Source organism: Dermacentor silvarum, chromosome 6 (genome assembly GCF_013339745.2).
Source record: "Dermacentor silvarum isolate Dsil-2018 chromosome 6, BIME_Dsil_1.4, whole genome shotgun sequence".
NCBI classification, from domain to species: Eukaryota; Metazoa; Arthropoda; class Arachnida; order Ixodida; family Ixodidae; genus Dermacentor; species Dermacentor silvarum.
In genome coordinates, this window is record NC_051159.1 from 175,220,855 (window position 1) to 175,234,227 (window position 13,373).

Below are 13,373 nucleotides of genomic sequence, written 5' to 3' on the forward strand. Positions count from 1 at the left end.
TGGGGGCATGCGTTTGACTGTCGAAAAGGAAAGCGCAACGCGACCCTGATGTATAAAGAAGGTCACACGTCATGGAAGAACCAAACGGGGGAATGTGCCTGCAAATAAAATTCCGAAGGCGAAAGATGGAAACGGCGCCGTGGCGAACAAGACAGACGACAGGCGGGGGAGATTGACGCAGCCGAACAGATGCTTTCAATCTCGCTGCTTCTCCGATCTTATTCTCACAAGAATGAGGACCGCGTTGCTCCCCAGGTCTGTTCGAATGCATACTTGCGCGATGAAAAAGTCAGCGGAATAACGTGCAGTACCACTGGAAGAACGTCCATTTAATTCCGTGGCAATCAAAGTAGCGATGGTTGGCATGGCGACAAGAACGACGACGACACGGCATGCGACGATAACGAGGAAGACGGCAGGATGACAACGTCAACAGGATGACGATGATAGCGCGGCGACTATAACGGCTGACACCACGGCGTGATGTCGATGACGAGATGGCAAGATGGCGATAACTGCACAACGACGGTGACGGCATGACAGCGACGACTATATACAGAAATTTTGCAATGGTTCACTCGTCCCAATGGATGCGCGATTGAATCTTACGCACTAAACTCGTTTCTATCTCCTCTTTCTTGAATAGAAGGCAGGCGTTGTGCCCCTTCCGGTACCCCGTTGCCAGCCTCCTCGTGGCCTTCTCTTCGTCTGTGTCAATTTATCGCTGTGTTTTGGAAAAAGAAAAGAGAACACCGCGGCTTTTTATAAATATCCACATTTTCGTATTTCTAATAAGGAAGCGGTGCGCTGAACTTAAGGAAGCTGCTTGGGCTTGGATATCTTCTGTGATTTCTGTTGGGTCAACAGATATAATCTATTGCATTAAAAATGGAAGGGGTGAGATACACTTAACTTAACTACACTTAACTTCAGCGCTAGGTGCCATGTCATACATGCTTTAACACGGCGACTTGCGCCCCAGTTACTCATTATCGAGTCCTGTAAATGCTCCGACCAAGGCAAAAAAATGTCACAGTTTCGCCCTAAGGGCGAAGCAATGAATGCGATAGCAACACAGCAATGTCATACGAAGTAAGGTGAGCGGCTTTGGTAGCAATATGAATTGTAGTAAACATGAGCTGATTAAGTAAGCAGGTGTGCTGCGGCGTAAGTAGACCGACATGAAAAGAGACTCGATGACCACGAGAAGGCGCGTGTGAAACGGTGGTGTTGATGAGAAGCGCTTCCCGTGGGCAGCGCGTGCGAAGGGACACACCTGTAGCGCTGCACTGCTGATCCGGGCAGCATTGCATGTGTAGCGCGCGTTGGAAAATGTGGCCCGACTATTACTAACTGCGGTGTGAGCGCGCAGAAACAAACATGAATAGATCACACTGAATGATTGCAGACAACGACTGTCAAAACGCTGGCAGCAAGCGCATATACGCCGCAGCGGGCGAAGGTACGTGCGGTCTATCGCTTCAACGGAAACTGAGCGGCGAATGCACATCGCTAAAGGTCAGAGCCGTGTGGAGATAAGACACGGTGCGAGCGAGCGACGAGCGCGGTTGTTGGCAGAGTAGAAATACGCCCCCCCCCCCCCCCCCTCGCTCCCTCCGGCGCTCGCTTCCCGCTTCCTTGATGCGCGTGGAAGATTGAGTGCGTTCGCTCTCCGTGACAGCGTGCGTCCCCGCACGCTTCCGCTCGGGCATACGGCGCGCGGCGAAAATTTTATCTATACGGAACCTCACGGCGACGGCGACGGCAGAAATCCGGTGGAAGTGTCCATATAATTGCTATCGCAATAAAAATAGGCCTCGCGTTACTCTTACGCTTGTATTAGCATCACGTAGGGGAAATGATCCTCATAACGGCAGAGTACCTGCTACCAATTAAAATATAAAATTTTTCTCCTTTGTATAATTTATTCTGTTTAGCGTGCAGGTGAGGATAACAAAGTCTTATTTTCTATGCGACTTGCTCTTCTACGCAAACATTATTACGATGATCCTGCCGATGATTTGCCCCATCAGTGCCACAAAAATTGCCTAAAGAACACAATAGTTGGCGCTATAAAACGTACTCTATAGTTTGAAGGTGTGGGTCTTTCAGGGAAGAAGGGCACGCACAAATGCAGTTTTCTTTGAAGCAAGTTAGATGTCACAAACACCTAACTTGCACATGTTTCGCATCTGTCTCCAGAAATGCCTAACTCGCAGACACAGAAGAAGAAATAAAAAAAAGAACGTTCCAGTATTATAATACTCTGGGGACAACAGATGAACATTCCGCAAGTTGTGTACGCAGGCAATGTTTTACAAAGCTGTTAGCATTTTGCTTTAGGTTAGCGAATCTTCGAGCTATAAAAACCCTCTCGTGACCGTAAGGTTTCAGCGCTTGATAATCAAACAGAGCATGAACACGTGATCTCGTTCCACTATTTCTACCGCGCCACCTTACTCGCTTCATCTGCGCTCTTTGCACACGGACCTCAACTTCAAGGGTGCCACGATCGTGAGCGTCGCTATTTTTTGGAGGGTGACTGAAGTGTGCGTGCAAGTCCGCGCACAAAGCGAGTCTCCTTAATTTGGCTGCACTTCTTGCACTATTTCAGAAAGTGCATCACTACCCGCCGTGGTTGCTCAGTGGCTATGGTGTTGGGCTGCTGAGCACGAGGTCGCGGGATCGAATCCCGGCCACGGCGGCCACATTTCGATGGGGGCGAAATGCGAAAGCACCTGTGTACTTAGATTTAGGTGCACATTAAAAGAACCCCAGGTGGTCCAAATTGCTGGAGTCCCCCACTACGGCGCGCCTCCTAATCAGATCGTGGTTTTGGCACGTAAAACCCCATAATGTAGAAAGTGCATCACTTACATCCTTCATTTGACGCTGCATCTCGCTCCGCCTTTGACGTTGTGCAGGACTCATTTCTGCGCAAGTTCCCACCGCTCTTACACCCGCTACTTAGGAAGTGCAGGACCTGCAACCGTCGTGCAAGTTCTTAGAGCCAACGACATGGCACTGAGCTCGTTGGTTATTAGTGCACGGACAGAAATTGCTCTCGGATTTAAAGCGAGGATTTCTTTGCATGTCCCCGAGTGGTTTGGCGTGGTTGACTGGGTTTCTTACCGGCTGCCGGAAACAGAAATAAAATATATATTATGCTTTACGGTGGGATTCGAACTAGAGTCCCTCATCGCAGCAGTCCGGTGCTCTATCTATACTGGACTACGACGTCCAGGCGTACAATAGACACAAAAACGACGAAGCTTCGTTTAAACAACAATAATAAAAAAAAAACACAGAGAGACGCACAGCATGGTACAATACAATACGCTTCGTTTCCTCTGAGAATCGCCTTCGATGGTTATTGCACGAGTTTGTTCTTGACAAAGTTATATTACCACCTGATAGCCATAACCATGCCGCTTACAACTTTTATTCCTTCGAATCTTTCAGTCTTTTTTTCTTTCTTTTCTTTTTGTTTTGTCACTGTTACTAATCGCTGGGGTTTATATTTAAATGTATTATAGATAGGTGGCAATCTAATCTCATGTTTTCCCAGATTGACATTGTTTAGGCACACGACGACAGAGACGGCTATGATGACAGGAAGAACAACAACAATGACAATAACAATGACAATTACGGCAACAACAACCGCATGTTTTTATGTGCGCATGTTGCCACTGCTATAGTCACTCCGGTGAGTTGCACCGGCTGTCCGTCCTTACCGAAAGACCGAATGCCGAGGGGGTGGTGTCTAGGATGTTATTACACGCTTCGATTCGTCTCGAGTAAGCTGCGACGATGCCTTATCAGATTTCGCAATCGGGTTGCTCGACCCATGAACGCACAATGCGATGAACAGAGGAACTGGGACGAGAAAGTCTAAGCGGAAGGATGGACTCCTTATCTAAACAGCCAACGTAGGAAGGGACACACGCCGCAACGACAAGCAAGAGTCGCCATGCACATTCCTCCCGCCCGATGCGGTCGGAGCCCGGCAGCGGAGGATCGTCGACTTAAATCTCGTCCGATCCTCTTTGCCGCGTGTCGTGATCAATTATTCTCCGCGCTGCAAAAGCGGCTTAGAACAAGTGAAGACCCCCTTCGTTGATGGTGAGCCGCCAACCCTTGCAAAATACGCCCTCGAGTGTGAATTACTGCGGAAGGAGAAACGCGTACGAAAGAGCAAATGGCGCGCTTGACATTTCACGCCTCTATCGCGTTTCCACCCTTTTCTTATTTCTCTTGTTCCGGAAGCTTCGTGCTTTCTAAGTCGCTTTTCTCGTTGCGTCCTCCTCGTCCTGTGTTTTCGCGCAGTGTCTCAACTCGGGTAATGTCAGCTTAAAGAGGTCTATAGCACGAAAAACATTCTAGTTCGTTTTGTAATTTTTTGCTCGAAACCCGCGAGATTTTCGATGGCCCTCAAATAGCTTAAGGAAGCAAGCCATACATCTGTGTCTTCGAACTGGGTGGATACCATAAGAACGCTGGGAGCGTGCTTGAAGCCGGATTACAGAGATTATCAGCTTTTGATAACGGCAGTGCAGCATAAAGTGAGCAGTGAGAAGGGCTATTCAGGAATAGTGTAGGACTTAGTCGAGATTCTCGAGTGTTCAACCTTTACTAGACATTAGGCACGATGATTACCAATTGAAAAACAAGTTTCCTTTCACAGTAGCACACAGCGATAAACGTTATCTTGAGCCATGTTTTTCTCAGGGAACGAAATGAATGACAAAATCATTTAGGTTTACTTACTGTTCACGTTCCTCCTATTTTCCTCCGTTAATTTTTTCATGACATGGCTGCTCACGTCATCCACTTAACCACTTATTAGCGTATATAAAATTTCGCTTGGCTTCAATAAAATCATTTGGTAGTTTGCGCTTTCATACAGTCGGTTACGTTGTCACTTTTCATGTGTTTTGTTTTCCTGTTAAAATAAGGCGCAAGAAAAATGTGAACATGCACTAAGTAGCCCCATTTGTTGCTTTTCTGAGCGTAGAGCGAAAGCGGAAACGACTTTCATGGCCACTGAAGTGTGTCCATGAGACAAGTGGGCTGTGAAAAGGGTAGGGAGGTTCACCGGAAGGGAGACACCCTGTGAGAGAAGAGAGAGAGCAAGGAGAGGAAAGGCAGGGAGGCCAGCCAGACGAGCACAAGGTTTGCTACTCTACACTGGAGGTGAGGGAAAGAAGGAATGGAAAGAGGAAAGAGGGAGAGAGTGAGCATTGTGTGTAAACACTGTACTGTGTGCTGCCTGTGATGTGTCAGTGCGCGAGTGCCGTGATCGACGTGGGTCAGCCATGCGAAGGCGACGACGACACGCTTAAGCGGCTGCACGAGCGCGCCGAAGAAATACTTCGATGACTACGACAACGACGGTGGCACGAGATGTGAAGTCAAAACACGAAGCACTCAGCCAATGATCGACCGACACGGCAGTGCCTGAGGAGAAAAAAAAAAAAACAGAAAGAATCCCGGAGAAAGAGAAGAACCAGCCATCTGGCGGGGACTCGACCCTAGGCTATAGTCACAGAGGCGTTTGCCGAGCAGTGTTTGATTTTGTAACTGAAACAAAACGATTATCCTACTAATTATTATACGTTTATTTTACCTATCAGATCAGAATTGATTTTCCTGAAATTGGCTTCTCCAGGCGCTTTATTGACATTGTATTATTTCTCTCCTTGATTAGAACCTCTTTTAAAATGTTTCCTTCAGTTAGTCTGACAGCTCGCTCGCATGCTAGTCTAATTATTACAGTACTTCATTTTGTTCTTCCTTTTACTTTGCGTTTCTCCTCTTCAAATAAGAATTTTCCTGAGCTACCTCCTGCCGCCTGATTCACCGATTACAATTGGTAAATTGCAATATGTGCCATAAAGTTATTAATTATGAAGTTAATTAGTAATTAGTTGAATACGTGTTTCGACTTGTACTAAAAATGTCCGCCTATTCGAATAATCCAGTTCAAGAACATGAATTACGCTATCTGCCACGAGCGATTTCAAAAAATTCCGTAAAACTTGGAAATGATCACGGGCTCGCATATACTTAACCTGCAGTAGCTTGCCAGTCTTTCGTTCGGCTAAGCTCTCCATCCATCAGTAATGTCTCTATCACCGACGTGGACATAGTTTGACATACATACTGGTTGATGTATGTAGTTTCCTTGTCATACATTCTTGCAATACGCAATTTGTGGGTTTGGTGGCTATGAGGTTTCAATCATAGCCGTGCATGGCTATGAGGTTTCAATAACCTCATAGCCATGCACGGTGAAAATAACCACAACGAAGCATGGCAGTGCATGTTCAAGAGGCTACTGCCCTAGACTAGCGGTCTGGAATAATGCAGTAGCAGAACATTCTGAGCAATTTAGCTCACAGGGCCAAAACGCGATATGTTATATTTTTTTGTTTACTACTGTACTTATTATGCCTAAAGCCCGTCTATCTGAAATGAAAAAAAGACTTCAATTTCTATTTGGTGATTAATTATTTAGTTGTTTGAGTGACTCATTGATCCACACAATTCCCAGTCAAAAGTTCGCAGATAAGTGCGCGTGCAAAACACACTAACTCATTTAATTTACGGAGTCAAACTTTCGCTGAATCGAGGCAGCTCGTTACTCATGCATCACGTTTTACCCGTGTTTTCTCTGCAGCCGCACTGTGTGTGTCTCGCAAACGTGACGTCAGCGCTTCAAAGGACCGCAGCCACTTTGCAGACGCGATGTTCGCGGTTCACAGCCCCCAGGGAGGAGGCATTTTCGTTTTCTCGCAGCACCTCTTCATTACTCCAGCGTGGCTTCGCAAAACGAAACCTTCAGGAAAAGACGTAAAATACACTGAACTTGAAAGGAGGAGAGATCCTCCACTGAGTTTCCGGGTGGCTCACCGCCTTCCGTTTCGAAACCTCTTTTGGTCAGATCTTCGAAGTATCACACTCGGGCCTATGGATTGCGCAGCCTCTATGGCCATCCAGTGCAGGCTAGCCTTAGCCGCTCTCTTCACGCGTGAGCAATTGGCCTGGCGTCTCGTCCTCGGTTTCCACACGGCATCCGCAAAGCACTCCGCCCGTCTTCTCTCCAACCTGAAGTGTCCGAGACAGCATCTCAGTTCTGCCTCCGATTCCCCGGACGCTGGCGTCACTGACGCAATCACCTCCGCCTAGTCCTCTGCCACATTTTCACGCTGACTTTCTAGTTTCTTAGCGTATACGGCGCGCCTTTTGTTTGTTTGTTTGTTTGCTCGCTTTTTTTTTTTCGTTCATTCGTTGGTTTGTTGTTTGTTTGTTTGTTTGTTTGTTTGTTTGTTTGTTTGTAACCATTTCGTGCACCTTCACAAGCAGTCTTCTGTTAAGACTACGTTAGAAGGACAGGTTCACACTAAATAATTTAGAAATAAATACTCGCATGGCTTGCTGTGACGAAAATTTTAGAGAGGAAGTTATGGCTGGTTTCTTTATTTCTTTTTTTTTTCTTGCTAGAGCAGGTACGCTCACAGTCAGCTAATTGAGCAAGAGTGAGTTAAGCCAGGCGACTCTATACTTCAGATGAAAAGCCTCGAGTTCCAGGTGCAAAGAGTTTTTTTTTTTTTAAATACGGCGGCAAAATTTATCTTTAAAAATGGAATGAAGTCAGTCTCCGAAGACGGCATTCAATACCATCTAAGATTCTTTTGCGAAGCAATGTAGAGAGAGAGGACATGAACCAACTTGAAACAAAACCCAGCTTTGTTTTTTACTCTCTCTTTCTATTAACGGGGTCTGCTCAAAATTGTCCAGAGCGCTGATTGTGAGCGCTCGGCTAGAGCCTTGCTGAAGTCGTTAACACGCCACTAACAGTATGTAGAGTGAAGCCACTTCTGCCTGTGGATTAGCGAGCATTTACACACTTAAACGCATTAATATTCCAGAGAAGAATTTCTGCGCTACACCATGGTTGTTCGACTCACTTCAGCCAGGTTTCATATTCTCACTGTATCGAGAAGGCAACTAAAGGATAATGAGGAATGCTGACATCTGACACCTTTCGTGGACGTTTTGCTCGTACAACCTCCATTCATTTTGCGCTAAGAAGTCGAACGCATCAATTTTAACAGTAAGGGCAGAGATTTGTGGTTACCACACATTCTTTTCTTTACATCGCATCCTATATATCAAATTACATTGTCTTCGTGCTTCAGTCTTGCTACCCCCCCCCCCCCCCTTTCCACATACACAGACAACAAGCAACTCAAGCCTTCTTCTTCTTCTTCTTCTTCTTCTTCTTCTTCTTCTTCTTGTTATTATTAATATTATTATTGCGCTTGAAAGCATATCAAAACGGCCAGAGAGGGAAATAATAGAGGAAGCAAGCTGGCAAGTGCCATCAACACGGGCACAATGCTTGCCTGCATGTTAAAAAGAGGGCTTTGAAGACAAACCATTGGACTATCGCCAGTATACATATCACTGTCTTGCGCTTTTATATTGCTTACCCTGCGAAAAGGAGTAGACGGCGCCGATAATGGTGTCGACATCTCCTTTCAGTTCATATGAATAAAAAAAAGTGAACTAGACGATGAGAACTTTCATCTTTATGAGCATTGTGTGCAACTACCTGACGTACACTATGTCGGACGCAGAAGCTTCATTTACACGCCAGCTTAAAAAAAAAAGCAAAAAGAAAAGAAAGGATTGTATTCGCCTCCAGCAAGAAAGGGAGAGAAGGAGAGCGCAGGTGTATGAAGAATGATTTAGGGCATGGCATGTGACGACAAGCGCAACACTTTGGCTACGTTCACATGGCGGAAAAGATTCCTCTCCACTAGAGGGAGCATATATTAGAACCATGACCAGCCTGATTGTGTAATTGAGAAGAAAGGCCTCTTCTGAAAATTCACAACCGTCCCTGTCCATTTCCAACCGAAAGCAGGCTTTATCTACGGTTACGTATCTTGTCGCGTAACCATGTGTTCCTCTACATTTTCCCGACGCATATCCCCTTCCTTGGCTCACGTTTTTTTTAAATTTTTTTTTGCTTACGTGACTATTTGCACCTGTTTTACTCGTTGCATAGCATACTAAAACCCATTATAACTGTATTTTCACACAGAATACTTACGCCTTATTGATCCCGAATTGGTACTTCCTACTAATGTTCTTTTCATTCGACTACGATCACTGATTCAGCACTATTCTTTTCACTCGTTTCGATATGCAGTTTTCAAAAGATGAATAAATCAATTAATTATTAAATTAATTGTTGAAGTGTTTGTTCAAGAGGTCTTGTACTACAAACTCTTCATCACCAACAACCCAGTATACGGTGTACACGGCGGGGGCATACCGTATATAGTAATAAACGACAAGGAGCGCATTACTTTCGTAGCAGGTCACTGGAAGATGTACCCGCTTTTGGTTGTCACTTGTGTTAAGGCCATTCAAACATTCCAAGACTGGTTTACTTAGAATTATTCGGCACGACAGAAAACTAGGTGCGATGACGAAACAAGGAAACTTGCAGGAAAATAATGTAAAAAAATGTTAAGCTAAGACTTTTCGCATGGGACTACAACTGAGGAGACTTAATTGCGACGGCAGGTTCCGTTCTCTCTTAAACACGGTGGTGCTGAAGTGCGTTTTCTTGCTCACGAATCGCCATTTCTCGTCGACGTCGAAGAATTCACGCTTGTAAGGTGCAGATGCACGGTGCGCAGATGGTACTCTCATTCATGAAACTTTTGTGTTGGCTGTGGCATGGCATTGTGGCTCCATCTAACATACAGTCGGTCAATGATGATTGTCTTTCATTATTATTATTATTATTATTATTATTATTATTATTATTATTATTATTATTATTATTATTATTATTATTATTATTATTATTATTATTATTATTATTATTATTGGTGGATTTACAGCAAGTATGTGTACAACCTTCCTAGATGTTGCATACGTGGACATATTTTCCGCCTCCTTTTGTTTGTTTCTTGCGTGTTAAGCAAATTACACACAGAAGGCTTCCGGCAATATGACACGAACTAGAGCGGAGACTACATTGCACATGAAATTTAGGTGACCTTGCAAGAGAAACTAGCGAGCGCAAGTTTTTCTTGTTAGACGTTTCATACGCACATATGACAGACAAGTGGCTTCAGACAATAGGCTTCACGAATAGTGCAAACACTAAGTACAACTTCCCAATGTAAGTAAAAAAAAGAAAAAAAAATGCCGCTCGGTGCTGCTCGATTTCATTGACGTTGTGGACAACGTTGACGATTGTTGCCTGCTGCTTCGATAGCTCACGTACGACCCCATATATACGACCACTATCCCTTCCGGTAAAGCTGTGCGCAAAGCTTGTCCCTAACTTGCGCCTTCTTATCTTCGCTTTCTCCTGCGCTTGTACTTAGCAAGAAGGACTTCCGTACGTTCCGCGAGGAACCAAATGTCCTTCTTCTGTTTCCAAGCGCATCAGTGCTGTTCTTTTCGTCCTCCCAGGAAGGGAGTGTGTAACAGCATTCGTATGGCTGTTCTCTGAGGTAGCTTTTTTATTTTTTTACTCCTTTTCGTAGCTACCTTTTTTCCCCAAGGCGTGCGCTTCCCGCACTCAGACCATCGATGTATGCAGCCGGGGTTTCGCCGCAGCATATTCCCGCGGGATCACTGGAAATTGATGGCACGCTGTTCCCTGCGCTGCGCCACCGCTTTCAACGCCAGAAGCAACATACTAGAATGCAAAAAAAAGAAAAGAAAAAGAACTATCGCTTCTTCCCTTATCTTAGTGCTTTTCCACTGTACGTCTCGAAAGGAACCCGTTTGGTTGGGTAGGCTTAGGTCTGGGGCGGCCAACAAGCGGTCTAGTTGGGGTACTTCTTAAAGGACGGTACCTGCAGCTCGAGAGATAACCACAGCGCCAGGAGGAGAGCCGTTTGAGAGAGACTAAGCTCTGAATAAGTTGGCAGTGACAGGTGCTGGTAGACCAGCCATGCATTGCTTCCTTATCTGGTGTACTATTTACTTTTGCGTTAATATGTTACAAACCTTCTTTACATACTGTCTTGCTTTGTTCTCACCATCCGTCTGAACTTAATGGTCATGTTGAATGCGATAGCTGTCCCAGTAGCGGTCTAGATGCAGATGAAGAGGGGAAATAATGGCCTTTTAGCAGCGCTGCAACAGGATTAATGTATTATGGTTGTTGTAGATTCATTTATTCGGCTTATATCGCTAGCGTGTGTTACAGGCGATCAATTCATAGACCGAAAGAATGCGAGTGAAAATTGGCTAACTGTAAAGAAGGATAGACAGGTACATTGATTGCGGGCACTGTCGCCCTGAAAATATTCCTCAGCAGCGGGAAAAGTCATGACCACGGGAGATGCTTGCCCTCACAAATTTTATTTTGGCATGACAGCATGACTTCCTGGATATAATTACAGCGCAAAACAAAACTCCGCAAATTTTATGTTCAGCAAAGCGGAATTTGCATGAATAAAAAGTTGCGCGAACATGGGAACAATGTAAGTTGGTGGATAGAACGACCTTAGGCAATGCACTGCAGAGAGTGTGGCTGCAGACGAAATTTTGATAGCGGCATATAACTGTAGGCGTGAATGGCGAAAGCATCGCAAAGAAAATGAACCAGGAAGCTGAGATGGCGAGATGTGGCAGTATTTGTGCAAATTTACCACCGATTCTCTCTCTCTTTTTTTTTGCCGATAATGAGCTCGATTATTTAAGCATATCAAGTGCCTTTGATGTGACGCAGGAGAATCGGTGGTTCGCTGTAGTTGGATTAGGTGAAAGCTTTGCTTCTCTACATTTTGACATTGTGTTTCATCGCGCAGTCTCGTCTTAAAACAGCTTAATTCCTATTGGTCGTGTGCACGCCAAAAGGTATTCAATTTTCTTGTTCGTTGGTAGCGCTCAAAATTATCAGCTAACTCAGTTTACAACTTGTTTTCACACGCGTCCTCTTAGAGTGCCGAAGTATTATTGCGATAGCAATTATATGGACACTCCAAAGCGCATTTCTGCCGTCGGCGTCGTCGTCGCCGTCGCCGTCGCTGTGAGGTTCCGTATGACGTCAATGGCGATGAAATCGTCGCCGCGCTCCGGATGCTGTATGTGAGAGTGAAAGGGCGCGAGGGACTCTCGCTATCACGGGGAGCTAGGATGCCTACATGCAACGCCGTTTTAAAACGGCGCTTGCATGTAGGCTCCCTACGGGGAGCGAACTCACGGCGGAGAGCAAACGCGCGTTCTGCGCCGTGCTCCCTGAAGGGCTGCAGAATTAAGCGTCTCTTTCCTCATTTACAATCACCGTATATAGAGAGCAAACGCGACTTCTTCTATCGCGCGAAAGGCCGTGGGGGGACGGGAGGGAGGGAGGGAGGGAGGGGAGGCGACGTTTAGCTGCGGCACCAAATGCGTATTGATATAAAAACGTTGCGAGGCGAGAAGGTGGGTAAGATTTCCAACGCTGCTCGACGAGCGTCCCATTCTGATCTCGTCGAAAACCTCCGAGCCGCCCCCAGAGGCACCGGCAACAGTCACCAACGCCACGCGCGTTCGGTGCGAACGCGGGCAAAACACCGACGGCGTCGACAACAGTTCTGTGCATTGCTGGTGCTGCTGCATGTCCAAGTTTATACAGCTGATAAAACCACTATCCTTTCTCCGTATAGCTCTCTACTAATTTGCTATCGCAATTGATGCTTCGCCTTTCGGGCGAAACTGCGACATTTTTTTCCAATTTGTCGATGACGGCTTTCATATTCATTTGTATACGCTTTCGAAAGCGACTTCCTTTAGCGATATGGAAGGCCGATCTTTATTATATGGCTGTGCTCTTGAAAAGCTGAAGCAATAAAGCTGAAAGCTGAGGCAACGTGAACTGATGAGGCAAACAAACTACTGCAGGTGGCGGCGCCAGCTGCGCTGATGACGTTCCCATCCGAAGCCACGGCTGCTCCACAGTTCTGGCTTACTAAAGCTAGAGTGTACTAGAATCTAGTACACTCTACTAAAGCTGTGCCTAGTGCGTGCCTGAGTGCACACGTCACATGGTCATAGAGACGTGCTTGTGCTACTGGTCGCGCATTCATCGTCGGGTTCTTCCACAGCTGGCGAAAATATTGCTGCCGGCTGTATCTTGAAAGTGTGTCCCTTCGCACGCACGCTGCCCACAGGAAGCGCTTCTCATCAACACCACCGTTTCACACGCGCCTTCTCGTGGTCATCGAGTCTCTCTTCATGTCGGTCTACTTACGCCGCAGCACACCTGCTTACTTAATCAGCTCATGTTTACTACAATTCATATTGCTACCAAAGCCGCTCACCTTACTTCGTATGACATTGCTGTG

At 45.9% G+C, this 13,373-nt stretch overlaps 1 protein-coding gene across 15 annotated transcripts in view; it reads left to right on the forward strand.

Annotated features, from left to right (window-relative positions):
• Positions 1-13,373, forward strand: part of LOC119456428 (sex peptide receptor) — a 441,000-nt gene that overhangs the window by 292,618 nt on the left and 135,009 nt on the right. The gene's annotated exons all lie outside the window — the stretch shown is intronic.